We start from the raw sequence: 15,676 nt of genomic DNA on the forward strand, positions 1-15,676 counted from the left end.
ATGCCACAGCACTCTACCCAGGGGGACAGCTTGAGGCTCTGTCTCAAAAAAAAAAAAACAAAAAAAAACTATTATCAACTCCTAGAGCCATGCTTAGTACACACAGAGGAGTGGCTCAAAAAATATTTATTAATTAAAAAGTTAAAGGTGAAATGTTTGGAGCAGTGCCTGTGGCTCAAAGGAGTAGGGCGCTGGCCTCATATGCTGAAGGTGGCAGGTTCAAATCCAGCCCCAGCCAAAAACTGCAAAGAAAAAAGAAGAAATGTTTGACTTTACATGTAACTGAGTTCAGATACATTAACTTGGATGTGACGTATTATTATAGTAATGAGTTTGTTGTAATAATCAGTCAACATTTGGTGAGAACCTGTGTGCTTAGCACTATGCTGAAAGCTTTCACATGCGTTCATTACTTACAAACAAGCTTGGGGAAACTCACTTAACCGTGATTACCCACTGGGTATGTCTGTAACTGGACCTGAACCCACATGTGTTTATTCTAGAGCACTTATTTGAACTGCTGTGTCCACCGTTTGGGTGGAGGCCAACATTTTATGACTCTTAGTTCTCAGAGTTTCTTTTGCTTTTTATCCTGCATCTTTAATGGTCTGAAATTAGAGAGGTAATTAATTGCATACCTCTGTATGTTGCTTTATATTTGCAATGATTTAACCTAATAGGCTTGAATTTCCTTATTAGCGTTTAATAATGTTCTAAATCCTATTTCTGACATAGTTCTCTAACATCTGAGGATGAAGATGCTAATTAGTACCAAGCAAGTACCCACTGTCATAAGGCAGCTGTACCCGAGTGCTTCAGAAAAGGTCTGAATTATTGTCCACTGCGACAGCCTTCTTGCAGACTGAGGTTTCTTGACCTTCCAGCAACATTTGACCACTCTCCTTTGAAACTATGCCCTTCCTTGGATTTTGTGATCCAGGCTCTCATTTTTGTCCTGGCTTGTTTCTGTTTCTTCTCCTCTTCCTCTTCCTCTTCCTCCTCCTCCCTCCTCCTTTTCCCTCCTCCCTCCTTCTCCTCCTCCCTCTGTTCTTTCTTTTCCTTCCTCTCTACCAGCTTTTAATTGCTAGGACTGCTAGCGCTTCTAAATTCTTATCTCTAGCTTGATGCCCCTCCTTAGTTCCAGAGGAATCCCAGTAGCCTGTAGACCATCTCAGTTAGTTGTATGGAGAAGTCTCACACTCATCAAGTCACGGTGGGACCTCTCTGCTCCCTCCTGCACCCCAAACCCTCTCTTCTGCCTTTTCTTCACAGCTAGGATTGTGTTTCACCATCCTCCAAAGTAAGAACCTCAGCAACGTTTTGGTCCGTCTTTCTTTTCATACTTCCACATCTACTTGGCTGCCACCTCCTGTCCATTTGTCCTCTGAAATTTTCAAATAAGCTCTTTTAATTTTCACTGTCACTGTTCTTATGTTGGGCTAATTGGCCTTCAAACTTTTGGTCTCTTCCTTTCTAACCCACCCTACTCCCTGACCTCTGAATCATTTTCAAAAGTGTGAGTCTGACTGAGTCATTCCATTGCTTTAAACTCTCAGTGGTTCCCCATAGTCCCCCAGAAGTTTCATCGGCAGGCAGGTACCGTCAATCTGTTCCTACTCCCCTTCCAGCTGCGTCCTCCTCCATTCACCCTGGATTGGATGCCAGTGGCTTGCTAAGCTTGAGGCTCACCTTCATGCTTCCATCACTATTTTTCTATTTTTTCTATGCCTGGAATTTTTTCCCCTTTCCTCAGCCTTGAACTCTTACACATGTATGTCTTAAGATCACACTCGGACATTACTACTTTTTGAAACTTTCCTCTTTCCCTTTTCCCTGATGCCAGAAGACATGCATTCTTCTCTCTGTTGCTTCTCATCCTGGGTCATACACAGTCAGACGCTTCTCCAGCATGTGAGGTCCTTGAAGAAGAGACAGTGTCTGGTGCCCAACCCAGGGCCTGTGTGTGGTGCTCAAGAAACACTGGTGGAATTAGGTGATGAGGAAGTTTCAAGAATATTCATTCAGTACTACATGTAACCCAGAAACTACTGCCCTATAGACGATTCTGAAGAGGGGTTGAGGGGCAACACTGTTCATGGACAGGGGCTGCATACCTGAGTGGAGGCGGCTTCCCACCTTGGTGTTCTCCAGTTGCTTCCAATTTATTGGAGGGAAAAGTAACAACGGATTTTAACTTGCATCATCAGATATGTCCGTTGCTAGAAAAATTTAGCTATTCATTCCGTAAGCAGTCACTCCCACCTCATTTTTCAGTGAATGTTTGAGGCTGACCCTTAGAATGCAGCAATGAAAGGCTTTTTGAGTGGGCATTTCACACTCATATGTATAGGATTTGTCTTATATTAGTAAAAAGTTAAGAGAGACATTTCAGGAAAAAAGACTAAAAGTTCCTGTATGGAGCTTTTGTTTTTTCTGGGTACTTTTAATCTATCTGTTTGTCCTTAAAGCATGTTGAAGTAGAAACTACCAGGTAAACTATTACAGTACTCACTGGCTGGTTTGTTTTGCCCTCATTTCTGCTTTACCCAGACAAAAAGTCAGTCTCTCCAATGGCTGGACTCGCCAGAATTCTGCTTGCTCAGACCTTTGAGCGTGTTTTGTTTCTTTCAACAAAACTCTCTGTCAGGGGCACACTCCCACTACAATCCAACTGTTCTCTTCTCTTGCTTTGCTCTGAACTCAGGGATGGATAGGAGCTGGTATGTGACTTCCAGAGGCGGTGAGTGGAGCAGCTGGGCCTTTGTGGATCCGTGATGGGGACTGAGATGAACTGATAAACAGATGCACTCAAAGGCCTCCATGAGGTTTGCCTGGGATAAAGAATGATAGGGGAGCAAAGTCAGGGCTTGTGAGAGGACCTATGGGTAGCCAGACTAAAGAAGGCCTCAGAGTTCTAAGGGGGTGTCATGAACCCGGTGATAAGCAGACAGCACTCAGCAAACTTGATCCTGAAGTGACAGTGGGAGATAACTAGTAGCAGCTTCTAGAAACTCTGAAAGCCACAAATACCAGTGATCATCATCCCATCTCAGGATTACTGGGAGCTATAGAAAAGGTTAGCAGTAGGGTGGCTACAGGTTAGTGGCCTGGCTACACGCTTTCAGAGTGAACAGTCCTTCTCATTTGCAGAGATGGCTTCCTTTGCAGTCTTTTAGCCATGTTCTCTCTTCATTTTTCGCATTTAAAATCTAGGCTATTGGTTGTACCATAGATGAGGCACTACCTTTCCACAAGGCAAGCATGGGAATTCTGCATGTGCTTTCTGGAACTGTCGGGAAATCCTGATGCCCAAATGGGTAATTTAAAGTTGCAGGGGGAGGGTCCCTCACAGTGTGGAGTTATGAGAAGAATGAGACTGTTTGCAGTGAGGAACCACAGTAGAATCTAAGCCACCTGCTCTGGGCCAGGATGTCAGTACCTGCCCTGAGGCAGAGACCCATCCCTGTGAGGACAGACCAGGTCATTTGCATTTCAAAGCTGTGCGAAGTCACTTTGCCCACAGGACTGGAAAAATACTAGCTGGGTCCAGTCCTGCCAGGCTGTGCTCCCTGTGGTCACCAGCGAGCTGGGTGGGTGTGTAGCAGACCTGGTAACTGAGTACCACTCCCTCCCTGTAGTGACTCCATTGGTAGCCTCGGTGTAGCTGCTCTCACTGCATCTGACCTAGAAAACGCTCAGAAAATGACTGCAGTGGAACGTGTCTTCAAGGTGAAGCTTTCAGCCCAGGTGGGGGAGGGATGCCGAGTTGATCCCAAGGGTTCAATACTTCTAAACATGCTGGGAGTGAGCTTTGTTTATGCTCTGACCCAGAGGAAGTTGTTTCGCACCTCGTCCTGTTTCTCCCAGCAAACAGTGCCTTCTGCTTGTTTTGCATAAGCCTGTGCCTCCTCAGCAGAAGGGGCGCAGAATGAATGTGGAGCTATAAAACTCCTGGCAGTCATAATTCTTTGCAGACAGCAGAGTCGAGTGAGCAGTGTGTATTTGGCTGGCAAGTGATCATCAGAGTGTGTACTTGGTTCCTCTGCAAGATGGTGGGAATGCTTTCTCACTGAAATGTGGGAAGGGTCAAAATGAAGTTGTACATTTTCCTTTTCCTAAAACTTGATGCTTAAAGCATCAAAACTCCTCAAATAGAGATGTTCTATGGATAAAATCTACTCCAGGCATCTTACAGGCATCATCAAATAACCTAGAAATTTCTTTGGAAGAGCATCTGTTTCAACTCCTTTATTTTACCCAATAAGGGAGATCCCCAGAGGGGGGTGATTTACCAGAGGTTGCAAAGTTCGTTGCAGGGTTCTTGGTGGAACCCAGTCCCTTAATGCGCGGCCTAGACTTTCTTCCCTCCCTGTCTCTCCTCCTTTTTCTCCTTCCTTGTCTTCTACGACTTTTACAAATCGGATTTTAGAAATCATAAAATGAACATGTTATTTTTATCCATGGTAAAAATAATTCAAACAGTACAGAAAATTATAAATTGTACTCCCAGACTTACTCTGGAAGTAACATCTATTAACAATGTTTTGTGTATCCTTTGGCGATTTTCTAGGCACATATAGCCATGTATGTACACGAAGGTCCTAAGTTTGTAAATGTGTGCGTAGGGGTGTGTGTGTATGCTGTGGCAGCTTATTTTTGATACTACTCTGTGACTTGCCCTTGATGATGAAACACCCTGGACGTCTTTCTACATCAGGACACAGAGACTGACCTCTTTCCTTCTTAACAGCTGCCTAGTGTCTTACGCTCCTTCTGTTGCTTCATGATGAGTGTCAGAGTTATAAGAAGCACCATGGAATCTGAGCCGAATTTCATGATGTAGAAGTAAGCATCTCTATTTTACAAGAATATCTAGGAAGGGGAATGACTTCTAACAAGGTCACCTGACCCAAATGGTTTATGAAATTTGCAACTCTGCCATTGTTTGTTGTCACTACTCATAGGCCCTTGCCATACGCTGGGTGCCATCATAGGGGCTTTAAGTGCCTTCGCTAATTTAATTCCCCTAACAATCTTTTCAGTGAGATATTGTAATTCCCATTTTGCTGATGAGGAGGCTAAAGCTAATAAGGCCAAGTTTGCTTACGTGGTCAGTTAAGTCCCCAGCTTTAGATTTGAACCCAGGTCTTCATGACCCCACAGCCTGTGCTCTTTTTCCCTGTCTGAAATCTAGGACACTAGGAAGGATAGTTATGGTGGGTTTGAAGCAAAGTGTTTTTCATGGCTTTCAAGTGTGGTTGATTCACATCTGACTGTAAGTCTACTGTGCCCACAGCTATGGCCAGGAAGACCAAGAAGCCGGGGCCTAGACACAGAAATGAGGCAGGGAGGTGGGACAAGAAGCTCTTTAGAACATGTTCCTGTCTGTTGTATGCTAGCTGTGAGGAAAACACAGAGGTGATTGATGAAGGCATAGTTCTCTCTCTCCAGAGGCATGTGGTTTTGCAGTAGGGACAGACACATGTGAAACTGAGCGTAACGCAGAGTGAAGCTAAGAAAGTGCCATCATGGGCTGCAAAATGCTCCAGGTCCACAGGAGGCCGAGATTGGTTCAGACCAAGCCTGGGGGCACCATCAAAACTTTTAAATGCTGTTAGCTGTGTTTTAGGGCACCTTCCAGAAATATGAGGAAGGGCTCAAGAGGGTCTAAGCCAGGACAATGGGGAATGGAAGGGAGGCTATAAATTCATGAGTCATGGAGAAGTCAAAGTATCTGGACTTTCAGTGTGAAGTAGGAAGTATTGTCAATCTTTGTAGGCCCTGGCACATATAAAGTGAAAGGCATTATAATTTATCAGTGCCCCATGTTAAGTATTATGTTTTTTGCTGTCAGAAATATTTGAAAAGATTTTGAAATTATTCTTAATTTTGATTTTATAGTCTTGATTTTGTACTTTTTTTGGGTTGCAGTTGTCATTGTTGTTTTAGCTGGCCTGGGCCGGGTTTAAACCTGCCAGCCTCGGTATATGTGGCTGCTGCCACAACCACTGTGCTATGGGGCACAGAGTCTTGATTTTGTACTTTTTTTTCAAGGTTTCAAGCATTCTTGCAGATGCTTAAAAACCTAGTAGGTGCATTCGCACCCACTGGTGCTGGTGCTGATGTGAGGGGAGGGGGCTGCCGAGTGTGACTAGAGTTTTCCAGCTCAGGTGTCTGGGAGGGCACGGTTGCAGATACATTGAGATTTAGTTCTTAAAAGAAAGAGCAGCTTCCAGGGTAGGAAGGAGAAAGAATTCAGTGTTGACTGTGTTAAGTGGGAAGTAACAGTTTCTGTGGAGCTGCTGTATCAAGTGTGGAGGCCAGGAGGGGCCGGAGCTGGGGGTGTCGCTTTGAAGCCTTAACTTCGGGGTAATGTGTAAGGGTGGGCGGCGGAAGTAGATGATCTAGTAAATGTGACTGCACTGTAGCAGCACACTGAGGATGAGGAACTAGGGGAATCCGAAGCCATAGAAACCCAGCTCAGAGAAACAGATGGTTAATCATGTCTAATGTGGGAGAGGGATCACATCGGGAAGGAATGAGAGGAGGCTGTTGGCCTTGTAAGAGGCTCAGGTGACCCTCAAGGAAGCAGTTTCCCTGGAGGGGGATGAAAGGTGGTCAGGATTTGCAGAGTGGAGGCATGGCGAGGAGGAGAGGGCAGTTCAGCCCAGACTGTGTTTCTGAGGATGTGGTGAAGAAGGGATTGTTTGGGACAGGTCAGGGGAAATTTTGTGTGATGGACAACATGATTTTAGGCTGAGGGCGAGGAGCCCTTGGAAAGGAAGTGGAGGTGATAAGGTAGCTTGGGATGGACAGAGAAGGAGTTGGTGGTATGGAAAGCGTCAGCAGGTGGGTGACACCAGTCAGTGCTGCCGTGCTGTGCCTTGCTACGGTGAGCAGTATAGTTTTAAGAACAGTTTCTGAGCCCCTGCCATGGACAAGGGACCCTGCTTGATGGCCTGGGAGGCCATAAGTTGACTGACTGCATGCTCCCAGGGCAGGAACTTTTTGTTTATTGCTTGTCCTAGTGCCTGGCCCAGAGGACATATTGGTCAACAAACTGACAGGCTACTGCCCCTGTCCTACCACATCCTGAGGCAGGTTAGGGTTTTCATGCTTTTTCTTTTTTAGTGTTCCACCCGGGGACCTGTGACATATGTGAAAGAATGTAGGTGGTGCATATGTACGTTTCGGAGCACTGTGACAAGCAGACTGTCTTGGCGCTTACACTTTTGCAGCTGCCTGGGTGCTTGGCTCCATTCCTCAGGGTCCTGTCTTCTCAGGTCCTGTTCTCTTGAACACGTGGACAAGTGAGTTTTTACTGGGACTCCTGTGCTTGTAGGTGCTCAATTCTGGGGCACCTGGATGGCCCCGCAGAAGCAGGGAATGAATATATGAAGATCCTGTGGGGGAAACAAAGGGGCTCATTCAATGAGTTGGGGAAAGGTGAGTCTCCTGGTTGATGGCGATAAGAGAGGATCGTGTTTCCTGAAAGCTCTCTGGGCGTGAATGCACTTTCTTTGCTTGGTTCAAGTCACTGGGGGATTTTCTTCTTGCCCAATGAACGGGAGGATTCTTTGCTAAGAAGTCCAGCTCCTGTCAGTCCATCTCTATTTTGGGGAAGGTCAGAAGCTCATCTTATTTGCTGCGGCTCTCGTAGGTTCTAGGAGTGTGAAGGAGGAAGCAGCAGACATTAAAGGCTTAGGCAATTTTACCTTTTCTTGTGAGATGAAGTGGGAGACTTGAGATTTTTACTCCTGGTCTTTTCGGGGGCACTTAAATTTTTTTTTCCTTTCTGATTACAAATGTAATACAAAGTTTTACTAATATAAAACACCACAGAAATACAGACCATAGAAAATGAAATTTCCTCAGATCCACCTCCCTATCCCCTAGATAATCGTTGACTAAAACTTGATGTCTATTCCTTCAACTTTTTAATATGTATACTAATAAAATTTTCTGGTATTTTTATAGGAAATAGTTTATAGTTTTATGCTGTTTAACTGCTTACATTGTTTTACGTATGAATACATAAAGGTCATCGTTTCTCATAGACATGCCTACAGATTGGCCTCATTCCAACTGGTTTCATTGTATTCTGTGGAATGGAAGAACCCTACTTTATTTAAGCAATTTTAAAATGATGCCTGATTAGGTTGTTTCTGGGTTTTTTGTTTTGTTTTTGCTCTAACGGATAATTTGGAGCTAGTTCCAAATTGCTAGGGGTGGGTAGTCTGTTCAAGCTAACGGGAGTTGGTAAACTGAGGCCAGGTCTGTCACCTTTGCACCTACCCTTCCCTCCTAATAGGCAGCATAGGGAAAGACCTTTCCTGTAGCCCAGGGTAGTCACCTGTCCCTCTTCCCAGGCAGAGTCCAGGCACCAACCTCTTGTTATGATACATCCTTAAACCAACTGACATTGCTACTTCGACCTCCCCCCCGCCCCCGTCCTCCCTTCTTTCCTTCCTTCCTTCCTCTCCCCCTCCTTTCCTTTTCTTTTACTAACTCAGTGTCCACCTTCAGCTTCCCCTCCAGCTCTCCTCTCTTCTTCCAGTGCCCTGTGGGTGTCCAGGGACTCGCCTTCCCTTCCCCGAGCGGGGTTTCCCCCTACTCCTGACTGATCTCATTTTATACCCACTGCAATTTCCAGCTTCCTACATGGTGTCCTTGTTAGTATCTGCTCTCTTGCCCTGTCCTCTCCTCTGCAAAATGTATCTACTGCTTTCCCAAGCCACTTGCCCAACTCTGTAAAGGATTTAAAGAAAAATCAAGCTTCACACAGTTGCTCACTTCTTTGCTCAGAGTCACCTGGCACTTCTGCTCATCCTTTGTTTCCTGTGCAGTGACTAGTAAATTTCCATTCCTTGGGAAGCAACTTCATTTTTAGTAGAAACTCCTGGCATGTGATGTGGCAGAGAGAGTACACGCTTTGGCTACAGTCTGACCTGGCTTTGAGTCCAGGTTCCAACACTTGCTAGCTATGTGGCCTCAGCTGGTAATTTAATCTTTTTGATCTTCATTTTCCTCCTTAATAAAGTAGGGAATAATAATACCTACTTTACAGATAGGATTGTGCTATGATGTGGATAAAAATGTGTCAGATGCCTGGCACATGGTAGGTGAGCCAAACTGCTAGCTACTATTGTCATTAGAGCTTTATTTATCTTTAGCAAATTTGTTAATTTTTAGCTGAATTCATTATATGTTATAAGGGATCAAAGAATTAATGCATACAAGGTCTTATTAGAAATGGATCCAATAATGTCTAAAATTGTGAACATAAATAGTTTTGCCAACTAATAGTTCCTTTATTTCTGGCAATAGTAAATAATAAAACACAAGTTTAGAATAAGAATTTAGATATCTCCTTGAAGCCCCTGTACTAGAAGTAGTTTTTATATTCCAGGGGATAGCTGTTCCCATTCACCATAAATGGTTCCCAGAATCAGGGTTTGGTTTTGTTTTCTCTCTGAGGTCCAACAACTGTACTGGAGGATGCTCTTTGTGGTTTGATTATTGCCACAGACACGCAGCACAGCACAGAGTTTCTAAGCGAAGACTTCACCAGTTCCTTTGAGGGTTTGTCCTAGATTAATATGGCAAAGGTTTTCTGGTGCCCTCTCAGATTTGAGCACCCTGGTCGCTTGCTGAAGACATGCTGCTCTTTTTGGCTTCACAGTCAGCATTTACTGACTAGTGAGTCCAGTCTTCACTTACCTGTTTCTGGAGCTAATTCCTCAAGGGATTTCACAAAATCATATGGACAAATCATAAGGAAAGTAAAGCATAGATTCAAATTTTCTTTGAGTCCCAAAGGAAAACTGAGAACTTTGTTCCTTGCCCACGGAGCTAATGAACTTGTCCAGGGTCTTATTGCATTATGAAGAACAGCTTGTGTTTTATCTCTTGTGCCATCAGTCTTTGGGGCTGAATTGTCCTCCTCTGATGCCAACTGGGAAATAAATTCTGGAGGACTACTGCCTTTTAAACAGAGCCCAGAGGTGTTTTGGAGCCATCAATTTTGGGTATCTTTCACTGCCCTTTTGGAGGGTGTGCTCTGCCTGGGAGGTGTTATTAAACTCAAGGCTTTTGATTTGTAAAGTTTGCTCCTGTGAATTATCTTGGGGCAAGGTAGGTGGTATAATTTCTCCCTTTTCAAGCAGAAGAAGGTGTGGTAAGTAAGAGAGAGGACCTGTAGAGCATCCTGAAGTTTCTTAGCAGGACTGTCTTGCTTCCTTGGTGAACTTGGCTAAGCCTCTTGAGGGAGCAGAGGCAGGATGGTCTCATGTAAGGGAAGAACTTGGCGGTGGGCTCCTTCCTCCCTCCAGCCGGATGTTCCCTCTGAGGCGGCAGCTATGAAGAGCCCTGGTGAGGGAGGTTCCGGAAGAGCTCCTGGCCCAACCTTGTAACGTGAGCCACGAGTGTCAGGAAGCTCCTTTCTCAGGAGGCAGCTGCCTGGTGAACAGCAGCAGTCCTATCTGCTCCTGAGAAGAGATGTGATGGGAGTTACAGCTTTGGGGCTTGACAGGGCTTTGTCCACTTGAGCCAGCAGGAGCTCCAGACTCCAGCATTAGTGCACTGCTTTCTTTTCTGGAACCTCCATTTTTTTGGTCACCTCTTTTCCTCCCATTTCTTCCCTCCCTTGAACCAGGCGAGGAGGCAGAAGGCCAGCTTGGCTCTGTGTGTCCTCGCCATCTGCCAGGCCTCACTCCTCAGGCCGCAGCCTGGGCTTCAGCCAGTGCTTCCGCAGCTCTGCCCTGCGTCCCAGCCCCGTGAGCCGCTCCATGGCACTGAGTGGCTGTCCTCCCAGGGTGCTGACACGGTGCCCACAGGAAGGGCTGAAGAAGGAGCAGACCCTGGCTCCTCCCTTGCCGCTGCCCTCTGTCTCAGGCCTCCAGTTTCTTTCTTTGTTGCGTATTTGCTTTTCATGGATTTCAAGAGGAATTGTGTGTAAAATCCACGCCTGGAGGCTCCTTACTGAGAAGATCCACCTTTGTTTTAAGCCAGTTATGTTGTGTTAGAATACAAGGAATGGTGGTGGTTGCTCTCTTGTGAGGGAAGTAATTTATCAATACGTCTCTCTTTTTTCTTTTCTTTTTTTTTTTTGAGACAGAGCCTCAAGCTGTCCCCCTGGGCAGAGTGCCGTGGCGTTACAGCTCACAGCAACCTCCAACTCCTGGGCTCAAGCGAGTCTCCTGCTTCCGCCTCCCAAGTAGCTGGGACCACAGGTGCCCACCACAACACCTGGCTATTTTTTGGTTGCAGCCGTCATTGTTGTTTTGGCGGGTCCGGGCTGGGGATTCGAACCTGCCACCTTAGGTGTACGTGGCTGGCACCTTAGCCGGTTGAGCTATAGGCGCTGAGCCGACGTCTCTCTTTTTTCATCTCCCCAAACTTTAAAGAGTCACTTTCCCATTTCCTGAAGGGTAGTGTTGAGTGTGAATTCCCCTCTGGGGATGAGCAGGGTCCCTACACTGTTGCCTTCTGCCATCCACCCTGTGGTGCCAGGAATAGTTCTCGCTAGACTTTGTTTCTTTCTGTAGATACCTTATAAACTACTTCTCTCTTTCTCTCTCCTCCTCTCCCTTTCTTTTTGCTTTATTTATTTATTTGCTGCTTTTTAGTTTTATCTATCCCTCCTGAAAGGGTTTGGCTGGCTGGGAAGCCCTCTGCCTGGTGAGTGGAGCATAGGACCGCTCCTCCTCTCCTAGGGAGCCAGCTGGTTCCAAGCGTCCCTGCTGTCATTTGACCATGGAGTGGCTGTGAAAGGCTCTTACTTTCTGGCCAGTTGCCTTAACTTAGGGCAAGGGCCCCAAGGATGATCTCATTCAGGCGCCACTTCCTGAAAGGGGTGATGGCAAAGCCAGGCGCATCTTTGGGGCATCAGTAGCCTTCGCAGCCAGACCTCTCTGTGTACAGACAGCTCATCTGCAGGAGTGTATCTGGGGTGAGGTAGCACCACTATTTTGTTCACAAGGAACTAATACCAAGTTTCTCAGTTTTCTCCTTAATGAAGAATGAGATCTTGTCCTGGCATAGGGGCAGAGCCTCCCTGCTGGAGGATGGGGTGGGTATAACCCGAGGAGAGTACTATCACTCATGTGGTTTTCTGGGCCCTGCCTGGCTTGGCTGCTAGGAATTCTACAAAACCAGCTGAGGTAAAACTCATCTAGGGGGTCCAGAGTTGGATTCTCTGGTGGAGAGAGAACCATCTCCAGTCAAGGGTCTGGAAAGCATAGGCCAGCGCAGTGGCTCACGCCTGTAATCCTAGCACTCTGGGAGTCTGAGGCAGATAGACTGCTTGAGCTCAGGAGTTTGAGACTAGTCTGAGCAAGAGCAAGACCCTGTCTCTAAAACTAGCTAGGCATTCTGGTGGGCACCTGTAGTGCCAGGTACTCTGGAGGCTGAGGCAGGAGGATTGCTTGAGCCTAGAAGTTTGAAGTTGGTGTGAACTATGATGACGCCACAGCACTCTACCCAGGGTGACAGAGTGAGACTATCTCAAAAAACAAACAAACAAAAAAACCCAAAACAAGAAAAAAATAGGGTCTGGAAAGCTATTGAAAGTTTTTGTCAGGCAGTGCCTGTGGCTCAGTGAGTAGGGTGCCGGCCCCATATACCGAAGGTGGCGGGTTCAAACCCAGCCCTGGCCAAACTGCAACAAAAAAATAGCTGGGTGTTGTGGGCACCTGTACTCCAGCTACTTGGGAGGCTGAGGCAACAGAATTGCCTAAGCCCAAGAGCTGGAAGTTGCTGTGAGCGGTGATGCCACAGCACTCTACTGAGGGTGACAAAGTAAGACTCTGTCTCTAAAAAGAAAAAAGGAAGTTTTTATCTAATGATAAGTATGTGAGGTCTTAGGCCAGTAGACACAGGAAACATTCCCATACCCTCAAGGCCTGGCACATGCACCTGAGTCTTCCGTCCTTCTCTCTGGCTGTTTTCCTCTCACCTATAGACAAGATTGGATTCTTGAGTTAGGTGAGACTGTCCCTTGGCCCTGCAGCTCTGTCCACACACCCTCCACACTGCATAGCCGCTCTGTCAACAGGCGGCGGGAGCAGGCTATCCCCGTTCCTTCACTCTCGTTTAGTCCACTCCCTGCTGCCTTCAAGTCCCCGTCCCCATGACTGTCCTGACACTGTTCTCACTGCACTGGCCAGCTGTGAGTAACAGAAGAATAACTAAAGCTCTCTGTGGTACTGGACACTGTTGTTTGCTCCCTGCTTCTGGAATTTTCTCCCTGGAGCTTCCTGACGTGGTTGTCTCCTAACTTACTATGTTCTTTGGTGGCTTCCTGGGCATAACCCAAGGAAACGGTTCCCTGGGTTCAGCTGTAACTCCCATTCTGGGCACCCTTTACCCTCTTTGGGGTTAATCTTGCAACTTTCATTGTTTCTGCTGCCATCTATTTACCATGATGACTCTAAATATCTCTAGCCACTGGCCATTTCCATGGGTTTGAAGACTTGGGTACCCAGCCTGAGGCTAAGCATTTCCACCCAGGTCTGTTAAGATTCCTGCCACCGGACCTGTGTGTGCTTTTCCCTTGTTCTTTGTGGGTGTAACTCTTATTTGTCTCATAGGTATCCATTTAAAGGCCCCTTCTCCAGGGGCCACTGGGCTAGGAGACACCTCCCTGATAATGTTTGTCTGGTACCTGCACTTCTCCGCAGCACTTCACATTTGTAAATCATAAATGAATTATGTATAATACATCATCGGGTGTTTGTCTTCCCTGCTGGACTTGGAGTGCCCCAAGAACAAGGAGCCTCTAGGTTTTGTTTCATTGTTGTGTCCCTGATGCTTCACACTATGGCTGCACAGGGTAAGGGGTAGATACATATTTTTGACCCACTGAGCTCATCATTCCTTGCCCTTCTTCCGTTTCTTGTAATTGCCATCCTGGTTGACAGAACCATTATCTATCTACTTAGTCACCCAAGGTGGAGGAGTGGTTCTTGGCCCTTCCCTTCCTCTCACTTGCTATTTCCACTTACCTGCAAGTATCCTAAAGATTTGTGATCTGGGCTCGGCGCCTGTGGCTCAGGTGGCTAAGGCACCAGCCACGTACACCTAAGGTGGCGGGTTCAAATCCAGCCAGGGCCCACCAAAAAACAACAATGATGGCTGCAACCAAAAAATAGCCAGGCATTGTGGCGGGCGCCTGTGGTCCCAGCTACTTGGGAGGCGGAGGCAGGAGACTCGCTTGAGCCCAGGAGTTGGAGGTTGCTGTGAGCTGTGAGGCCACGGCACTCTACCCAGGGTGACAGCTTGAGGCTCTGTCTCAAAAAAAAAGAAAAAAAAGATTTGTGATCTGATCTGTCCTCACCATCCTGGCTACCAAAGCCCTGGTTCATTCCCAAATCTTCTCCTGTCTCCATTACTGCAGTAACATCCTAATCATTTTCCTGCATGCCATCTTGTCCCTCCCTCTTTAAATTGATTACTCCACACACCTGCCAAAGGGATCTTTCTAGAAGGCAGACATGGCCATGCTGTTTCATTTAGGCCCCTTCTTTGACTCAAGTTTCTCAGCACGGCACACATGCCCTGGCCCTTCTTTGCCCCAGCCTTCTTGCTCACCCCTCACTGAGCAGCAGTCAGGTTCCCGTCAGCTCCAGGATGCTGCTTCCTTCTTCCCATGCCTGTGCTGTGCTTTCCTCTTCCTTGGAATGCCTTGGCTGCCATGCTGCTACCTCTTGTCCATTGCCCCAAGTATGCCTGGATGACTTCCCTTCCTCCTTGGAGGCTCAGCTCTGACCCCACCCACCCTCGCAGAAGGCCTTCTACACACTGTGCCGCCATAGAGTCCTGGGTGTTTCTCTATCCTTGCTGTCACCGTGTTATGTTAGAGCCTCGCCTGTGTTGACAACTGTTTCGAATACTCAACTGCAAGCTGCTAGGAGCAGAGACCAGTAACCTCCATGCCTAGCACCAGGCTTGACACATAGAAGGCCTTTAAAGGAAAGAAGGAATAAGTCCCGATAGTGGGATTGAGGGGGAAGCTGATACTGCTACTGACATGTGTGCTAGCTAACAGGCATGGTGCTCTTTCTAGGTGTCAGGCATTATTCTAGGTATGTGTATATGAAGTCTTTAATATTCACATCAACTCTATAGAGCAGGTAATGTTAGTATCCTCATTTTATAGATGTAAACACCTAGGCACAGAGAGGTTATTTTGTCCATGATTATATAGCTAATAAGTGGCCAAATTAGGATCTGAACCAGTCTGCTTATGGTCCTGACTCTTCATCCTGTACTGCCTTTTCACTAGGAGACATTAACATACGTGCATTTTTTTTTTTTTTTTTTGAGACAGAGTCTCACTATGTTGCCCTTGACAGAGTGCTATGGCATCACAGCTCACAGCAACCTCCAACTCCTGGGCTTAAGTGATTCTCTTGCCTCAGCCTCCCAAGTAGCTTGAGACTACCTGGCCCAGCTATAGGTGCCCACAATGCCCAGCTATTTTTTGTTGCAATTGTCATTGTTGTTTAGCTGGCCTGGGCCAGGTTTGAACCTGCCAGCCTTGATGTATGTGGCTGGCGCCGTAACCACTGTGCTACAGGCGTGGGGCCTTTTTCTTTTTCCCTCTGTCATCCTGGGTAGAGTGCTGTGGTGTCGTAGCTCATAGCAAGTTCAAACTCCTGGGTTCAAGAGATCCTCT

The sequence above is a fragment of the Otolemur garnettii genome, unplaced genomic scaffold (genome assembly GCF_000181295.1).
Source record: "Otolemur garnettii isolate 467f Iridium unplaced genomic scaffold, OtoGar3 scaffold00115, whole genome shotgun sequence".
NCBI lineage: Eukaryota > Metazoa > Chordata > Mammalia > Primates > Galagidae > Otolemur > Otolemur garnettii.